The following is a 20395-nucleotide window of genomic DNA, read 5'->3' on the forward strand; positions in this document are numbered from 1 at the left end:
TCAACATGGAAGCGAGTTCTCCCTGAAAATCAATTTGAAAGCGTCCCAGAGCGGGTGGGCTGGGTGGTGGAGAAGGGGGGGAGCAATTGCAGCATGTATTTTGATGGCCTGTGATGTATACTTTGGTTTGCCTTTGACTGCAGGATGTATGCAGTGGGCTCGACATTACTGTAAACTGAATCCGACCAAATGACATTACAGCCCATCTGACCGTGCATTGGGATATATCAGGCCTTGGTGACAGCTGTAACTTACTGAAATGGTCAATTGAGAGAGCCAGGCTTATCTAGTTACACATAGGCTGATTCCACTTCATCCAGCATTCAGCTCTTAATATAACTTCCCAGCTTCAGTTAACTGGATTTTGGCATGTAATTTTTTTTCCAGAAAGAAAGAAAGAAAAGCTTACTATTTATACCCCTAAAGGGAAAAAGATACAATACCCCTATCCAAGTATAGACTTAAATAATTTGCCGTGAAATCCTATTCATGTCTAGTAAGTCTCATGGAGTTATGTTGGACTTAAATGCATATACCAGGGATGGCCAACCTATGGCCCTCTAGATCAGCCTTTCCCAACCAGTGTGCCTCCAGATGTTGTTGGACCACAACTCCCATCAGCCTCAGCCAGCATTGCCAATGGTCAGGAAAGATGGGAATTGTGGTCCAACAACATCTGGAGGCACACTAGTTGGGAAAGGCTGCCCTAGATATTGCTGGGCTACAACTCCCATCAACCCTGATCATGCTGGTTGGGGCTGATGGGAGTTGGAGTCCAACAACACCTGGAAGGCTACATAGCCACCCCTGATAGAAAGGATTGCAGCCTGGGAATAAGTCACACAGATCTCGGTAGGGCTTACTCTTGAGTAGGCATGTGTACGGTTGCACTGTTAGTTTACTTACATGATCAAAATTCATCAAGAGAGGAGTACCAAATCATTCAGAGAAGAGGTGAATGTCATAGCAGTGACACCACATCCCATCAAAACGTTGATTGTTAGTTCCTTGGGGCAAAAGCCTCCCCCCCCCTACTTTACTCTATATACTTCCATGTGTGCCCACTGGTGTTGTAAGTAACCACACTCCATGGACTATAGAAACATGCTGCATGTCCATCTAGGACCACGTGCCCCATCCTTTTTGTGTGTGGAGGTTAGGGGGTTGGGGATGGACAGAAGACAAGGGTAAGCATAGCCCAAGCATATCATCCAGGATTTGATATGAGGTCCACCCAGCATAACATCCTAAAAAGAGCCCTGCTGGATCAGATGAAATGCCTGTCTAGCCAAGGATTCTGTTCTCACAGTGGCCAACCAGATGCCTTGGGGAAGCCGACAAGCATAATTAATTACAGCTGGTGCCTGGTATCTGTTTTCTAGGGCTATGCGCCAGACTTGGCTGAGTCTTGAACCGTATTGGGCCAGTTCAGGGGGATCAGGGCAACACTTGAGTTGGCCAGGCAACCCAGAGCAGTCTGGGGCTGTCAGGGGACAGGGCGTCGGGCAGGAGAAGAAGCTGGTAACTGGTGGGAAAAAGAAGAAACCCCACAAAAAGGCCAAGACGTACCTGACTGTTGCCTGCATCTTCCTGGGAGAAGTTAGCAGTGGTGGAGGAAGGGTTGCTTCTTGATGCGAGGTGCAGGCCCAGCCCTCCTTCCCATCCACTCCTCACCCAACACTTTGTCCACTGAAGCAGAACCCAGTAGTATAGTGGCAAATTCAGAAGTGCAGGGTCCTTTCACTTAGTCACAGCCATGCCCCCCCTTTTTTTGCTACTGGGTTGAGAATGAGATCCTTGTTAATGCCTTCTCCTACAACAACAGATATCCCTAGGAATCAATAAGAATGAAAGGGGGGGTGTTAGCTACTGAGAAGAGTCTTCTCAGTGGTAGTCGCACCTCCTCTCACTCTGATTGGCTCACAGGATGCTGGAGACATAGGGACCTTGCTGAAACCCTGCTCCCAAAAAAGTAACAGGTCTAAGACCCCCGAGACCCTGGACGACTACAACCTGGCAGGAATCATTTGCTCACCAGCTGGTGAGCAGCAGATTCCATCCTGCAGGGTGCAGGTTGCTGCACCTTCACGTCACAAAGGCACAGCATCCTGCAGGATCAAACTCTCCTGCTGTCAGTTGGGGGGGAGGAAGCAGATGCAGTGTCTCCTCCTTCACCCACCCCCACCCAATCTTATGTTTAATTGGGGTTTCAAAAATCTAATTAAACATTAGACCAGCCCCTGCATTGACCCGGGGCCGGTGGCTGCCACATTACCCCAGGGCAGGGCAGCCTGATCTGGGAGGCCTGGATTGGGAGCTCAGAGTAGATCAGGGGCTTGGAGTAGATCAGAGGCTTTCTACAGCCCTTGTTTTCCATGCCAGACCTGGACTAGTATTGTTGAGGCTACTCCTGTTACTACCACAGCCAACACTGTTGAGACTACAACTGCAACAGCTGCATGGATGGTGATGATTATGCCTACATTCAGGCACTAATTCTTCATAGCAGCATACATGTTTAAGGACCAGATAGGACAGCCAACAGGGCCAAACTAGAGATGTGTTGCTGTTAAATAGCAGCCATGATGGGAAGGTCCATCAGGATTGGGACTGTGGCATGCAGGGAAAGGGGACCCAATGAAACATGCCCCAAGAAGCATGTTGGTCCTGCAAGAAAAGCAGCCTATTGACCTAAACCACAATTTCAGGAGGGGCGGTTTTCGTGGGGACAGCAATGCCGAGGAGAGGGTGAAACCATCCAGACACACACATCCATGCCTTCTATTAAACGATATCTCATATATCGTTTCGTTTGGCCTTGGTATTAAGAGCCAAATGGGAAGCTAGTCCCAACTGAGCTGGCAGAGTGAGCTGTGCTGTCTCACCTCTCCTGCTGTTGCAGCTGGAATCCCCACCATTCCAAGACGATGAAGAACGTTAATCACTAGAATCCTTGCCTCACTTTTCAAGTATAGGATGCACCATGCTGCCCTTGAGACAACGGTAACTGTAAGGTCTCCTATGTCTTTCCAAATGAGCAGCTTATTCCAGGGAAAGCCAATGTGGTGCCTTCTGGTGTTTTATAGGATTTGGGGCATAGCTTAACATACTATATTTGGGCTTGTGAAAACTGTATGTATGAAAATCAATTTATAAGGAAATTATCAATGTCCATTAATTTGGGAGACGATACATTTGGTGATGATGTATGTCTGCCCATATCCTCTCTTTATGCTGGTCTAGTGAATTATTTTTAGGCATGTGAACATAATGTGCCTGTATCTTTAAGACATACAATGAATTATGTGCAATATTTCATTTTCTTTTTTTTAACTTCATATTTACATGAATATGTGTATTGATTTTTGAAATGCAACACAAATGATTTTTAAAATATATAAAAAAGACATTGCCTGTCAACAGTTATCATCTGGACAGTAGACTGCAGGCGCACAGGTCACCTGGTCGCAATATTCCCCACAATGGTGAGATGTATTGTCGATCTGTTTAAAGTATAGTCATTTCTGTTGTTGTTGTTATGTGCCTTCAAGTCGATTACGACTTATGGCGACCCTATGAATCGGTGACCTTCAACTCAGACGAGGCAATGACATCATAGGAAGTGACATCTCAGGAAGGGGGAGCCTTCATAATTTTTCAAAGTTAGTTCTCAGGGACACCTCTGCTCTTTCTTGTGCCGTCTTCATCCCTTCCAGAACCACCAAAATGTTCTACAAATGTTACTTCTGTCTTCCTTCTAAATCTTCCCTCTCCCCAGTTCTCAGTTCCTCCTTTTGATATCTGAAATATAACTACTGGATTCAAGGGAAATTACTAGATGAAGTCTTCTTCTCATGAGCTGCTTCCAAAAATGCAGGCAACGAAGGCAGCTTGTGTGACTTAGAGGGGTTCAGATTCTTAACATAGGCAGAAATCTTGATACAAACTACGTCACTGCCCAGGGATCTGGCTGTTCTTCTGAAAATGTGGGATTGAATGATCTTTTGGCAGATTCACACTCTTTGTTTCTGACTTGGCGCTTCTGCTCTCAGCTGGAACTTCTGAAAATTGACGGATGTATGCGGGGGTGTTGCTGCCTACCTGGCTTGGATAACCTAATATTAGCCTCATTGACGCACTGATCTGCCAAGAACAGGACCTCTCGACGATTGTCTACATCTTCCACAGGGATGGGATTTTTTTTTCAGCCAGAGGGCTTCATTGACTAGTGGGCAAGCCTCTGCGGGCTTCATAACACTGATGGGTGGAGTAACAGAAGTGACTCTTAGCCAGGGGTGTAGTCGTCCAGGGGTGCTGGGGTTGTAGACCCTTTATTTTTTGAGGAGCAGGGTCCCAGACAGGTCCCTATGTATGAGCCAATCAGTGTGAAAAGGGAGTGTGTTGGCCACTGAGAAGAGTCCTTGCCCTTTCATGCTGATTGGAGCCAATCAGAGTGAAAGGAGGTGAGTCAGCCATTGAGAATACTCTTCTCAGTAACTAATACACAGCCTCCCGTTTCATGCTGATGGGCTCCTAGGGATGTCTGTTGTAATGGAGTGTGGACTCTTGAGGTGACCAGGAGAGCAAGGGAGACGAGGGAAAATAGAAAAGGGGGCGTGACTGTAAGGGGGTGTGGCATGAGTATCATGAAAGGACCCTGCACTCCTGAATTTACCACTACATTACTGCTCTTATCTTTGTACAATAGGCTACACTCCAGCCACACAAAAGTCAGAGGTTTCTGCATCTACATTTCTCCATTCAGTCAGTTTCACAGTCTAACCTACCTCACAGGGTTGTTGCGAGGATAAAATGGAGAGGGAAGAGAACCATGTACACCACCTTGAGCTCCTTGGAGGAAAGGTGGGATATAAACGTAATACAAAAATAGAAAATAAATAAAAATCCAGACAAGAGACATTTTTGCATTATCATAATGCAAGAGACATTATTACAGTTCAAGGACACATGCCAGCCAGGAAAAAGGTCTGGAGGAAGGTGTGGTGCTTGCCCATTGAAGAGTGTGGTCTGGGGAGAGTACTGGGGGCCAGATAGAGAGGGATGGGCCTGAGGTTCCCGACCCCTGATCTCTCACATCCATATCAATGTGAGCACATGGAGGGATAGCCTCAGTGGCCACTGCCAGCTTTGGAACATGATGCTTCTGGCGGACCCGAGCCTCAGAAACTTCTAGAGACGATGCAGATATAGCGATAGCATTAACATGTGCTCAACTAAGGCTGGCTGGTGCCCTATCTGATCACATTTTATGAAGCCAGAACTACATGGTATTAGTCAAATAGGGCTGTTGCTGAGAATGGCAGCCTTGTGTCAAGTTCCCTTCCCACTCCGTAAGCTAAAGCGTACGCATGTGCTGGTCTTACGATGTTTTGTGTCTCTCCACCTATTCCATAGGTTGTGTGTGTGTGTTTATAAAATTATTTATTTGTTGTTATGTGCCTTCAAGTTGATTATGACTTATGGCAACCCTATGAATCAGTGACCTCCAAGAGCATCTGTCATGAACCACCCTGTTCAGATCTTGTAACTTCAGGTCTGTGGCTTCCTTTATGGAATCAATCCAGCTCTCGTTTGGCTTTCCTCTTTTTCTACTCCCTTCTGTTTTTCCCAGCATTCTTGTCTTTTCTAGTGAATCATGTCTTCTCATGATGTGTTCAAAGTATTATAACCTCAGTTTCACCCTTTTAGCTTCTAGTGACAGTTCTAGTTTAATTTGTTCTAACACCCAATGATTTGTCTTTTTCACGGTCCGTGGTATGTGCAAAGCTGTCCTCCAGCACCACATTTCAAATGAGTTGTTTTTCTCTTATCCACTTTTTCACTGTCCAACTTTCACATCCATACATAGAGATCAGGAATACCATAGTCTGAATGATCCTGACTTTAGTGTTCAGTGATACATCTTTGCATTTGAGGACCTTTTCTAGCTGTCTCATAGCTGCCCTCCCCAGTCCTACAGCACTCCCCTCCCCCCAAAAAAAACCATACAGAAAACATGCAGCGGCGTTTAACAATCATTTAACAACATAGACGAAACAAATAGCACGGCCTAAAACAGGGGTAGCCAACGTGGCGCCCAACAGATGTTGTGAACTACAACTCCCATTGGCCTCATTACTATCAATGGCACATTATGTTATTCATGAACTTCTTTGCCCATTTCATGAGCCTGTCGGCTCTTGTTACCGTGCCTTGATGAAGCTTTGCCTTGGTTTCTTGGGTTTATTTCCCCCTCCAATGTCACATTTGAGAAATACTGCATTGTCTGTCATAGTAAACTAGGGGGGTGAGGAACCTGGGACCCAGGGGCCAAATGCAGCCCTCCAGGCCTCTGTGTCTGGCCCTCAGGACTCTCCCCTGTCACACCCTTCTACAACCCTGCTTTGCCCCCTCCTCGAGTGTTCTTGCCTGGCTGGAATGCATCTAGAGAAACTAGCCTACTGTACAAAGATAACATTTGCATTTCTTGCTCTGACCATCTTTGCCTCTGGCTCCGTCCACTGTGGCATCTGCCCCCTGCTAGATTGCCCAGAGGGCACGTGGCCCTCACACTCCCAAAGGTGTCCCAGCCCTGTTGGAAACAATCTGAAATGTCTGAGGTGCATGAGATTTAAATCTGGTCTCTTGTAGTCTCTTGTTCTTATCCACTTTGCTCTCAAAAGTTTCCCAAGAACTTGGGCAGAAACAGCACAGTCAGTGGGATGTTCTTTGAAATCCAGCCAAGTGCTGTCCCCCTTTATGCTCCCAGAATCCCTTCCCTGTGCCGCAGCATCAGTGAGATCCAAAGCTGCAGGCGAATTGAGCCGAATCAGCGCTCCACTTGGCTCTCCGTCCAAAAACAATCTACATCTCAAACAGGCAGAATGTTAGCAAAGGCGAAGGAAGCCACGACCTTCACAGTGACCTTGCCTACCGGGGGGGGGGGAGAGAGAGAGAGACAGAGAGAAAACCTTTGCAGTTTGTGATGCAATTGGGACAAACTTTTAAAATTAAAATTAAAAAGGTTGGCCAGAATTAGGAGGAGCAAATGGAAGGGAAGGCAGGGCAGGGCGAGGACACTGTGAACCCTTTTGCAGTAAATCCCAACGGTACCCCAGATTACCAACATTAGGGATGGACAAGCCTTCTGAGGTGCTCCCCAAACTGGCTTGAGATATTTCTGGCATTCCACATTAAAAAGAAAAATGGGGGGGAGGGAGAGCTCAGGAAAAAAGTCCTTGAATTGGACCTGGTAGTCTATTGGCAGTGTTACACATGTTGCAGCTCAGGTTCAGGGGCATAAGAAAGAAACCTTTTCACAAAGTCCCCTTTCTCTCTTTGCATGGTGTGGAGCATCATATTAGCCCATGGAGATGACCTGATGACCACCCTCCCCCCAGTGCATTAAAAGAACACACCGTGGGATGGCAGAGCAACACAAACTAGCCCTGCTGCCATCATATGACCTCTGCACCAATCTCGGTGCATTTGGCTGGTATGTGAAGGAGCTCCACATACCTACCGATGGATGGATGTGGAGCTCCTTCAGGCAGCAGGGATCCCTCCCCCTTGCATGGAAGAACTATACATGCTGGATGAATGCATGGACCAGGGGACAAGGCTGCAGCAGGAGTAAGTGGTGAGTATGAGGATACCTGTGTTGTCCCACTGCCACCCCCTTGAAGCCTCCTTGCCCCCCTTGCACAATAAAAGTGTTACAATTATGCATGGAGAAAATAGATAGAGAAAGGTTTTTCTCCCTCTCTCTCATAATACTAGAACCTGTGGCCATCCAATGAAGCTTAAAAGAGGATTACGTAAATCATTAAGGCCATCCATTGGGATGGCCTTAAAAGAGGATTAGGCAAATCCTGGAGGAGAAGGCTATCAATGGCTACTAGCCATGATGGCTATGTTCTAATTCTGGTGTCAGAGGCAGTAAATGTCTCTGAATACGAGTTGCTGGTAATCACAAGCGAGGAGAAAGCTGGACATCTGGTTGGCCACTGAGAGAACAGAGTGCTGGACTAGATGGGCTTTTTGGCATGATCCAGCAGGGCTCTTCTTACATTCTTAATGTATGAGGGAGTCATCTGAATCCCACTAAAAGCAGATGTACTTATGCATACACTCACACTCCTTCTTTTCTATCTTGCCATTGAGTTGTACCTGTTGGTGGTATATCCAAGATGCCAGGGGTTGGGCTATGCTACTGTCATGCAATTCCCTTTCCTCTTTCATTATGGTTATGACAACACAATTTATTTTAAACAGGAACACCAAGTACCCACACAGAAAATATTTTTTTTGTAACGGCCATAAACAACACACTCAATTTGTCAATTATACTAGTATGTTTGTGGTGGTGATGATGGTGATAATGAGGGTCTGGGAGCTGGAATCTTGTATCAAAGCATTCAGGAAAGGTTGAATCTCAGATCTGTTTTTAAAAGCTCTAAAAGGGCATCAGCAACTCTGATTCTTTTCTTTAAAAAGAAAAAGAAAAAAGAATGACGATCATGTGATTCCATATATGGCCATGGACTATAGGTTCCCTAATTGGTATTCACAGACTGTAGTTTCTCTAACTATAGGTCCATAAATGTTCTCTGTGTAGTTTCCCTAACTGTTAGGGGACTCTCGGGTTTCCATGGACTGTAGTTCCCTAGCTGGTGTTATTCTAAGCTGTGAGGAGACTCAGGAAACGCATATCTGGGGTGCAAAATCTTCATGTCTGGACTCTAAAAGTCTATACCCTCCCCTCATCCCATACCTCACACTATTGATCCAATAATAATATTTTTTAAAAAAATATATCTGTGTGTAACAGGATTAGACAAATTCATGGAGGATAAGACTATCGATGGCTGCTAGCCATGATGGCTATGTTCCTCCTCCACTGTCAGAGGCTGCATGTCTCCAAATATGAAGTGTTGTGAATAATGAGTGAGGGAGACTGCTATTGCACTGAGGTCCTGTTTGTGGGGGTTCCCAAAGGCATAAGGTTGGCCACTGTGAAAATAGGATGCTGGACTAGATGGCCTTTGGCACAGCCTCTTCTTTTATTCTTATGACTACAACTCCCATCCACCCTGATTGTTGGTCATGCTGGCTGGGGCTAAAAGGAGTCAGAATCCAACAACATCTGGAGGGCCACAGGTTCCCCATCCCTGGGCTAAACCATCATCTTTCCCTATCTGCTGCTGCTTGGCCAACATCTCTGCTCTCTCCTTCTTGGGCTCCTGCTCTGCACGTGGGCACCTTGCAGGACCAGGCTCCAGGTACTCAGCCAGCTGTGCCTGATACTGTTCCACCTGTCCCTTCTTTGGAGGGGATATATAAGCCGGCTGGCTGAGGGGGCTTGGGAGATTTGGAAGCTACAGCTAGTGCAAAATGCGGCGGCCAGACTGCTAACAAGAACTAAGCGGTCTGAGCATATAACACCTGTGCTAGCCCGTTTGCACTGGCTTCCAATATGCTTCCGGGCCAGATTCAAAGTGTTGGTACTTACCTATAAAGCCTTATACGGCATGGGACCACGATATCTGTCGGAACGCCTCTCCCGATATGAACCGGCCCGTACACTACGGTCTACTACGAAGGCCCTCCTCCGGGTTCCGACTCATAGGGAAGCCCGGAGAGTGGTGACAAGATCTAGGGCCTTCTCAGTGGTGGCCCCCGAACTATGGAATGGTCTCTCCGAGGAGGTGCGCCTGGCGCCGACACTATCATCTTTTCGGCGCCAGGTTAAAACCTTTCTCTTCTCTGAGGCATTTTAATTCCTGTTAATTGTAAATTATTATATTTTGATTTTAGACTGTACAGTTTTGTGTACAGTTTTGTGTTATTTTTATTGTATTTTTAATGTTCACCGCCCAGAGAGCTGTTGCTAGTCGGGCGGTATATAAGCTTAATAAAATAAAAATAAATAAATAAATATCCCTGGCTATGCCCAAAAGCACTGAAACCTGTCGGCGTAACCAAAGATATCAAGCTGTTCATGCATAGTGAATGTAGAAGCACTTCAAATGTTTAGCAAATGATCTTTAACAATGCTAAGCATTATTACTGACCCATGGATCCCTCTGCACAATGGCTCCATGGGATGTTGCCTGGGCTTTAGGGCAAATGGTTCTGTGAGGGGCCTAAAGGGGCAATCTATATTTTTAAAAGTCTGTTCATTCATATACAGATGAATGCAAGGAGGGGGAGAAGTTGATCCAACCCCCAAGCTCCACCCATTCCCCTGGAGTTTTGATCACAGCCCACACATACACAGCTTTTAAACATAGAGGGTTTGTTGTTCAGAGGTTTCAAGTAAACATCTGCTGGTGGAGGGTGGGGCCAACAGGTGCAAGCTGGCTCCCCTTCCCACACATTCATCAGTCCATGAAGTATGTATAAATAACCTAACAAAAGTTTGCATCCCATCATTTGTCACCGATAACCCCTCCTAGTTCTTGACTCCACAATGTGCAACATGCTTTCTGACCACTGTAAAATATGCCCAGAACATGGGGAGATGTCTGTCATTGCATGCAATGATACAACAGTAGGATGCAGCATTAAAGCAGGGGTTGCCAACGTGGTGCCCACCAGATGTTGTGAAGGCCATTCCCATCTGCCCAGCCAGCATGGGCAATGATTAGGCAGCATGGCCAATGATCAGAGATGTCAGGATTTGTCATTCACAACAGCTAGAGGGCTCCAGGTTGGCTACCCCTCTGTGGAAGTAACTATGAGATCTCTTCAGGTATGGCTATCTGGCGGCATAGCCTTTCACTTTGCCTCGGACGTTGACCCTTACTCTGCAATTTGTGAGGCTGATGGGATTTGAGAAGGCAGGCTGTAAGGGTGACTTGAGCGAAGGAGACTGGTTGCTCCAATGTCTGTGGTGCAGTGAATTTGCTCTTGGTTTTAGTCAGAACACAGCTGGTATAGCACAGTGGGGAGGACAGCCTTGCTGGGAGTCCAGAGTCTGTGAGTTCAGATCCCCACTTGTGTCTCCTGGGTGTCAAGGGCCAGCTAAAGATCACCCCCACAGTGAGTGGCTCAGGGGTTACATGCCCTGCCACCTGTGCAGCCGTGGGCAAGCTGCATAGTCCCAAGAAGCCCAGTTGCCCCCCAGCTGGCAGTTGCGGACAAGGAAGGGGCTGGCATGTGCAGCTGTGGCAAGCTGAGCAGGCCCTAGCCAGCTGGGGAGGACTAGCCTCAGAGGGAGGCAATGGTAAACCTCCTCTGAATATTGCTTACCATGAAAACCCTATTCATAGGGTCGCCGTAAGTCGGGATCGACTTGAAGGCCGTCCATTTCCATTTAGTCAGAACTTCCAAAGAGCGATCCAAGTTGTCAGACCTCTTTCGGGAATAGGTTTCATCACCCTGGACAGCTCCTTGAAAGTTCGGACTAAACCTCAGAGTAAATTCATTGCCCCACTGGCACTGGAGCCATCAGTCTCCACTGAGTTTGAATGCTTCAAGGAGGTTATTGGTAGCCACGAGAGCTTCTCGCTTATTTAGTGCTTGCTTCTCTCTGCATCGGAATATAGAAATTGCAGCAAGAGAAATATCAGAGGCGAGGAAATGAAATAGTGAGGGGGGAAAGCAGCAGCAGTAAGGCAAGAAAAACTGCTAATCTTCTCTGAGAAGACTGGGCCCGCTTCTGCAGTGCCCATATGTCCTTCATTTTCTGAAGGCTCAGAACTGCATTGCTGTAGCAATTCTACTGTATTCATTCTCACAGCATGGGCTGGGACTGCACCAACCAGGCAGAAATATAAACTCAGGAAAAGGGAGATTGCAGAAAACAACATCGGTGTTTCCCTGGGGGTGGGGGAGGGATCTCTTTTCCTTGCTCGCCCCAGGATGTGCCTGAACACTCCAAGTATACCAGTTACAGAGACAGAGTGTCTGCTTTTCACTTTCTGTCATAGTGCTGATGATGTATCTCTCATAACACTAGAACTCATGGGAATCCAGTGAAGCTGAATGCGGAAAGATTCAGGACAGAAAAAAAGGAAGTACTTCTTCACATAGCGTATTGTCAAACCATGGAGTTCATTCCCACAAGCGGCCGTGATGACCACCAGCTTGGATGGCTTTAAAAGAGGATTAAATTCGTGGAGGAGAAGGCTATCATTGGTTACTGGCCATGACGGCTGTGCTCTGCTTCCATATCCAGAGGCAGCATGCTTCTGAATACCAGTTGCTGGGAACTGCAGGAGGGGAGATTGCTGGCCAATGGGAGAAGAGGATGCAGGGCTAGATGAGCCAATGACCTGATCCAATAGGCTCTTCTTATGTACTTATGATCCATGCCTTGATTTCTAGCCTGGATTACAGAAGACATTTTAGGTGGGAATTGCCCATTATGCTGCCAAATACTTATTCCCAGGGCAGCAAAGTTGTACAGTGAAAAAAGAGGATACGAGAAAAATCAACTGATTTGAAATGTGGTGTTGGAGGAGAGCTTTGTGGATACCATGGACTGTGAAAAAGACAAATAATTGGGTGTTAGAACAAATTAAATCAGAACTATCATCACTAGAAGTTAAAATGATGAAACTGAGGTTGTTCTATCGTAATATTGTTTCTTTGTCCCTATGTACTAGTCACTGTATTGTTGCAATTAGGGTTCTGACTGTGTTTCTATCTCCTTTTGCTTTTTGCATTCCTTCTCTCTTTAACTTATTTAAGTGTTTCTTCAGTCATCCATTGAGGTCTGTCTCTCTTTTTAACTACAGGTATTGTCTTTTTGCATTCTTCCCTGATAATGTCTCTGACTTCACTCCATAGTTCTTCTGGTTCCCTGTCAACTAAGTTTAAAGCCTCAAATCTGTTCCTTATTTGATCTTTATATTCTTCTGGGATGTTATTTAAATTGTATTTTGGCATTATGATTGCTTTGTTCTTCTTCTTTAGCTTTACTCATTTTCAATACAACCAGTTCATGATCTGTACCGCAGTCTGCTCCTGGTCTTGTTTTTGCAGGAAGTATGGAGCTTCTCCGTCTTCTGCTACCAATGATATAATCAATTTGATTCCTATATGATAGTAAACAAATTTGCTCAGGTCTTTAGGTCACTACAGAACATAGGAACATACCCTGAGTCAGACCATGGGTCCATCTAGCTCAGTATTGTCAACACTGACTAGCAGCAGCTCTCCAGCGTTTCAGGCAAGAGACTTTCCCAGCCTTACCTGGAGATGCCAGGGATTGGATGTGGGACCTTCTGTGGGCAAAGCAGAATCTCTACCACTAGGCTATGGTCCTTCCAAGACTAAAGATGAGCCGAAATTTCTCAGAAGACCTTTTTATGAGAAAATATCTGACACGTTTCTTTTCTCTCATCCCCCTAGAAAAATAAGACTGCTTTGAAGAATTTTATTTATTTATTTATATTTATAAGTCCAAAACTTATACTTTTCTATTAATCTTCTCCACCACTTTCTGGTTTTACAGTGGTTACCGTTTTCCCTCCACAATGCCCTGGAATGACACTTTGCCCAGAACATTGTAGAGAAAGCAAAATGGTGGCCAAGCTGCCAACAACACGGTTGCCCCTTCCAGCAACAGCAGACAGAAGAAAGATAGTCAGAAAGAACCTGTGCTACTGTGGCAGCTCAGGGCAAGCCTCACCCATTAGCATTGGTGGGTTGGAGAAGTTCCTCCCCCTGGAGAAAATTAGCGACATGTTCTCCCTGATTTCTCTGTCTACAAATAGGGTGTAGAATTTTGAGAGGCCATTTAGGCAAAGCTGCAATCAACACTTATTGGACCATCCCAGTCAGCATTGTACCTACGGCATTGATAGCCAACCTATAGCCTGCCTGACATTGTGGACTACAAATCCCATCATCTCTGATAACTGGCCATGCTGGATAGGGCTAAAGGGAGTTGTAGTCCACAACATTAGGAGGACACCACATTGGCTGCTGCTACTGGCCAATAGGGAATCCAAATTTTACACCAAGAAACCTCAAGCCTGATTGCTCATTGAGAATGAATGAGGGAAATCCAAATGATTAGTGCACGTTTCCTTGCTCTGCATGTGATGTTCACCCGCAAAAATATAAACCCTGCTGGGATTGGCCCAAAGGCCCATCTAGACCAGCAACCTGTTCTCACGGTGGCCAATCAGATTACTCTGGGAAGCCTGAGATCATAGAACACCCAAAAAGCCCTGAGTCCCTTTATTATGAATGGGAGGTCAAGTGGTTGGGGTTGTATTTATTTTATATTGATTGAATTTAAATCCCACCTTTCCTCCAGGGAGGTCCAAGTAGTGCACACGCTTCTCCCCCCCCTCCTTATTTTATTCTCACAACAACCCTGTAAGGTAGCTTAGGCAGAGAGAGAGAGAGAGAGAGAGAGAGAGAGAGTGACTGCCCAATGTCACTAGTAAGTTTCATGGTCGATAAGGGATTCCATGGTTGATTAGGGGTATGAGCCTAGTCCAACACCCTAACCACTATACTACATTGGCTCTCCAGCTAGTAGAAGGAGGGTTCAGCACATACATCTTGTGTACTCCAGAGGTTAGATGAGTGGTGACAGTGGTGCAATTAGGTCATTTTAGACTCCAAACTTAGTGGCCTTATACCCATCCTGATAAAGTGTATTGGTTTTATTACTTTGAAATGTGATAAGCTGGCCATGCTGGATTTGGGGATCCTCTTGTTCGTTCTGCTGATGGGGTGGGGACTAGACATGGGCCACAAAGTCCTTCCCTAATGGCACCTCTGCGTGTTATCTGGAGATCAAGCTTTTGCTCAGCCCCAGCACTGGCTACTCATGTCTAACAACATCTCCTCTCGAGGTTTTCAGCTGGAGATTTCCCCCAGTCCTATGACACGAGCCGTCCTTTTTAACTAGAAATGCCATGGATTGCATATGGGATCTTGGGCACACAAAGCACGTACTCTGCCACTGAGCTATGGTTAGCCATTTGCCCCTGAGCTTGCCTCTGGGTTGACAACTTGGGGAAGAGCTGATTCAGGGAGCTAGTTGGCATCTCAGTGCCTCAGTTACTGAAAGGGATGGGCCAAAATTCATTACAGTTCGCCTTTAAAGGTGAATCCACCACATTTGCACTCCCTGAAACAATACACAAGCCAAAATACAGCTGTCCCTCAGAATTCATACGTATCCAAATATTGTGACGTAGTTATCCAACCCAACAATGTTTACAAATATATATTAGGAGAAATTGTGCATAAAAATGAATATATTAGTGAAAATGACATAAAAAACTACATTATATTGGGGAAAACTGCTTGCAAAATGTGTACATTAGTCAAAACGGCATACAAAATGTGTTTATTGGGAGAAATTCAGACTAAAATGTTGAAGAATTTTCATGAGTGTTCTTTAAAAAAACAAACGCAAATTGCTACAGAAATGTGGAGAACTGAATTTAAGACTGGAAAAAATGAGAACACGAGAGAACTGAAATTGACAGATCTTTCCATCCCTCCTGTACTACTCTAAGGAAGTACAGAGTCCATTCTCAATTCTGTGGAAACCATTCTGAAGCAATCCTGAGTAGACAGGCATAGTATGGGAACTTGCCTGCTAATCACTTTCTTCTTTAAAAAATCTATGTTATATCTCTCAGGCAAGTCACTTTTACCTCCTGAGCAGGCAAAAGAGAACCCCAATAATTTTATAATTAAAACCAGTATTTTGGGGGCAACTCTCTCTTAATGTCGCCAAGAATTTATCACCCAGAATGTTTGCCAAGCAAAGGGAGTTGCAGCCTTTTCACGCTAGGTTTATTTTTCAGATTTGCAGAATGCAAGCCAAGGGAATGAATGGTTTTGGTAACTGTGAAACGATCCATAAGGCAGGCTGCTTCTCCTCATCTTTGTTTCAGGGGTTTCATTCATTTCTGTATGGCTTTGTGCAGGCCAGAGTTATAAATTGGATAACCTGGAGCTGTACAAATTGGCATTATTTATGGTGACTGGTAAAAGATCATCTAGTTTCCAACCAAACAATTTTGGGTAGCAGGCTGAATGCTGACATTTTGAAAAAGGCAATCCTGGTGGATTATTAACATTGGCACACAACCCCCCTCCCCCAAATAATCAGAAGGAGGGGAAAACCCCAACTCAGAAGGTACATTGCTTCCCCATTTACTAATATATAATGCAGCTGCCAGAATGTTAACTAGAAAGAGCCCAGTTTACTTCCATGTACAATTCAAGGTGCTGGTTTTGACCTTTAAAGCCCAAAATGGTTTGGGACCTAGGTATCTGTCTGCCCGCCTTCCCCTCATTAGCAGGGGCGTCACTACTGGGGTGCGGAGGGTGCAGACCGCACCCGGCTGACACCCTGAGGGGGGTGACACCCAGAGTTGCCCCGCCTCATGCCGTTGGCCAGCAAAGGAGCCGAGAAGCGCTCTGGGTCGGCGCAGCCAACTCGCTGGTGGTGAAGCCGGGACAGGTCTTCCACCACCAGCCTGGAGCGCGTGGTGAGTGCGTGTGTGTGTGTGTGCGCACGCAAGACCAGCCACCCCCATCCATGCACTGGGAGGGCATGTGCACCCCCCCGCACTCCCACTAGTGACGCCGCTGCTCATTAGTCATGCCCACTGCACAAGAGCCAGGGAAGAGGGCCTGCTGCAAGTGCCTATTATATCTGAAGCTCAACTGGTGAATACTCCCAACATAGCCTTCTCTGTTGTTGCCCCTAGACTATGGAATGCCCTCTCTTGGAAGTAGGGTTGCCAGGTGTCTGGTTTTTGCCCGGAGACTCTGGTTTTGGGGAATCCTCTCCAGGTCTCTTGGTGAATCACCTTAATCTCCAGACTCTTAGCTTTCATTTTTTTAAAAATTAAGTTTTTAGGTGGTCTGGTTCAAAAGATATAAACCAAAATGTCAGACGCTCCCCCCCGCAACTTCTGTTTGTACCTGCTGCTCTAATCCCTGCCCTTTCAGGTTTTTAGCCAATAAGTAAAGTCAGGGTTGTGATTGAAAAGATTTGTTGACCGCCAGGCAATAGCTAAACCTACCATTTCCTTTTCCTGCTTGTCTCACATCAGGAATTCAGTAAATATATAGCTTTCACCAGCATAAAGAGTACTTTATACAGGATTGGGACTTGCATAGTAAACATGCATAGGATTGCACTACAACAGAAAATCACAGCACGATCTTGGTAGGCATAAAAGTGTACATGCAGATTTTTTTAATTACTTGCAAAAATGTCATATTATACATTTTATCTTTCAAATAATTTTGAACAGAAGTTTTAAAAAGTGAACATGCTGTAGTGTTATACTTTTCTAATTAAGGAATCAAAGAAGTGTAAATATTAATAGACTGTTGAAGAGGGCAGTTTATTTTTCTTATTCATAACCTGTTGTGAAAACCTTCCCAATATGAAGCTTTTCTGGGAGTAACGCTGCAATGCTAATTCCATATGCCTGGGAGTTCACCCCACTGAATTCAGTACAACTTACTTTTGAGTAGATGTGGTTAGGATTGTGCTGAAAATCAGTGGGACTTTTGAGTGAACATAGAAAAGGATTGTGTTGTACATCTTTCTCTCCCCCTCCAAACCTTTTTTGTTAAGCAGTAAGGAAGGGCTTATTTAGGTGTCACTGCTTTTATTTGGCAGGAAACTAATACTTATTTTTTTAAAAAATGTTCTGCAATGTTCAACCAAGAGGTCTTCTGCATCTTTAAAAGTTGGAAGGGAGAATTCCACCTTGTGGTTTTTCCCGTTACAGTGTTGCAAGAACACCTGCACTTGGCTGACTTTCTCTTCTCCTAAAGATACAGGATCAGTCTCAGGCCCTGAACCTGGCAACCCTAGTGGGGACTGATGGCACCAGAGCTGGTTACTCATTGGGGTAAGTGGCAGATTGGTGCTAGACGATAGCTACCAGTGGTTCTATGCTGAAGACCCATTCATGCCTGGTGCCAGTCCTCCTGAGGAGTGTGAAATGGGTAGATGAGCATGACAGCAAGAGAATGATCTTTCATTTGTTCAATATATTAGTTGCTTACAACATTCTAAGAGCATAACGGGGAAAAATACATTACTATAAAACATCATACGATAACCTATAAGACAGACCCAATAAAACAACAGCAAAAACATACCATCAATAGGCAGAAAAATCATAATCACCCACCATGAGAAGAGATAAGATGTTTATGATGGTGCCAGGTGGACCTTACTGGGGAGATAATTCCACAAGTGGGGAGCCACAACAGAAAAGGCCCTCTGTGCAAGTTGTGTGTGTGTCAGTATGTATAATGGAGATTGGGGCACATATATGAGGGAGCGCAAGTGGAAAAGAAGTTTGTGAATTTTCACAGGTCTCCCCTTTTCATTCATTATGTTAGTCTGAAAATATCTGAAATTTTAAAAGCCAAAAATTTAAATTCTGAATTTTTGCAGCACTTTGAAATGCACTGAAATACAATGTTGTTGCTAGTTTGGATGTGCTGTTAAATATCTGCTCCATCAAATGAAAGCAGATTTTAATTATTTTGGAAATTTAGAATTCTGCCCCCAAAAGAGAAAATCCCTGACTGGCTTATAAACATAACAGAACCAACAATATTCCTTGCTAAAAAGTAATGCAACCCATTGCGCTGGTCTCCCTTCATGCTCCACTTGCAACCACCAGCCCCTGTGAAATCCTGTGAGATTAATCATTCATACTCAACAAATACCTTCTGATCCCATTAGCAGACAGACTGTCAACTTCCCCCTGTTAATCTACCTCTTGCTGAGGCGTAGCTATTAACCCCTTTTAATCAACCATTATTCCACTCAAAGTCCTTGCCCACCTTGGTTATCACATGAAAGTACCATCTTGACATGAGATCAAATTAAGATTACGAAAAACTTGTTGAGATGAAAGTGCCTTGCATCTGTAATTGAATTGTAGCCTAATTAAAAGAAAGAATGAAAGAGAGAGAGAGAGAGACTTACTCCAGAGACGCTCTTCTTTTGCAAGTGGTTTCCCTTCTAGGGTTGCCAGGTTCAGTCCCTGATGCTGATCCTGTATCTTTAGGAGAAGAGAAGTCAGCCAAGTGCAGGTGTTCTTGCAACCCTGTAATAGGAAAAACCACAAGGTGGAATTCTCCCTCCCCCCTGCAGAACTTCTAAAGATACAGAAGATAATTGAGAAGGTTGTAGCATTGCAATTGCAAGTACTCTTGGATGAAACAGATTATCTTGACCCAATCCAGTATGGGTTCAGGCCTGGTTATGGGACGCCTTGGTCGTCCTGATGGATGGCTTTTATCGGGAGAAGGACAAGGGGAGTGCGACCCTGTTATTCTTACTTGATCTCTCAGTGGCTTTTGATACCATTGACCATAGTATCCTTCTGAGCTGACTTGGTGAGATGGGTATCGGAGGCACTGTTTTACAGTGGTTCCGATCCTATCTCCAGGGTCGTTTTCAGAGAATAGCATTAGGCGACTGTCTTTCAGCCCCCTGGCAGTTGTGCTGTGGGGTGCCGCGAGGTACCATCTTGTCCCCCATGCTATTTAACATCTATATGAAGCCCTTGGGAGTGGTCATCAAGAGATTTGGGGTGAGATCTCAGCAGTACGCCAAGGATACCCAACTCTATTTCTCTGTAACATCTGAATAAGGAGAGGCCGTGCAAGCTGTGGACTGCTGCTGGGACTCAGTGGTGGGCTGGATGAGGGGCAATAAACTGAGTCTGAATCCTAGCAAGATGAAGATGCTGTGGGTTGATGGTTCCCAGGTTCAGATAATTGGTTAGTTGTCTGCTTTAGATGGGGTCGTACTCCCTCTGAATGAACAGGTCCGTAGTCTAGGGGTGCTCCTGGATCCATCTTTGTCACTAGAGGCCCAGGTGACCTCACTGGATAGGAGTGCCTTTCACCAGCTTCAGCTGGTAAGACAGCTGCGCCCATTTCTGGATCAGGATAGCCTGACCACTGTTATCCATGCACTGGTAACCTCCAAGCTGATTACTGTAATGTGCTCTATATGATGGTACATTTGAGGTTGGTCCAGAAGCTGCAACTGGTGCAAAATGTGGAGGCGAGACTGCTCACTGGGCAGGGTATCACCAACATGTCACCCCACTGCTGAAAGAATTGCAATGGCTACCTATTAGCTACCAGGCTAAGTTCAGGGTTCTAGTTTTTGTGTACAAAGCCATATACAGCTTGGGACCAGGATACCTGAAAGATTGTCTTACCCCTTATATACCCAGTCGACCACTGCACTCTGCAGGTGAGGGCCTCCTGCAGATACCATCTTATCAGGTGGTCTGTTCTGCACAACATAGGAAATGGACCTTTAATGTAGTGGCACCTATCCTTTGGAATTCCCTCCCCTTAAATATTAGACAGGTGCCATCTCTGTTATTTTTGTGTGTGTGCCTACTGAAGA

The sequence above is a fragment of the Rhineura floridana genome, chromosome 6 (genome assembly GCF_030035675.1).
Source record: "Rhineura floridana isolate rRhiFlo1 chromosome 6, rRhiFlo1.hap2, whole genome shotgun sequence".
Taxonomy (NCBI): domain Eukaryota; kingdom Metazoa; phylum Chordata; class Lepidosauria; order Squamata; family Rhineuridae; genus Rhineura; species Rhineura floridana.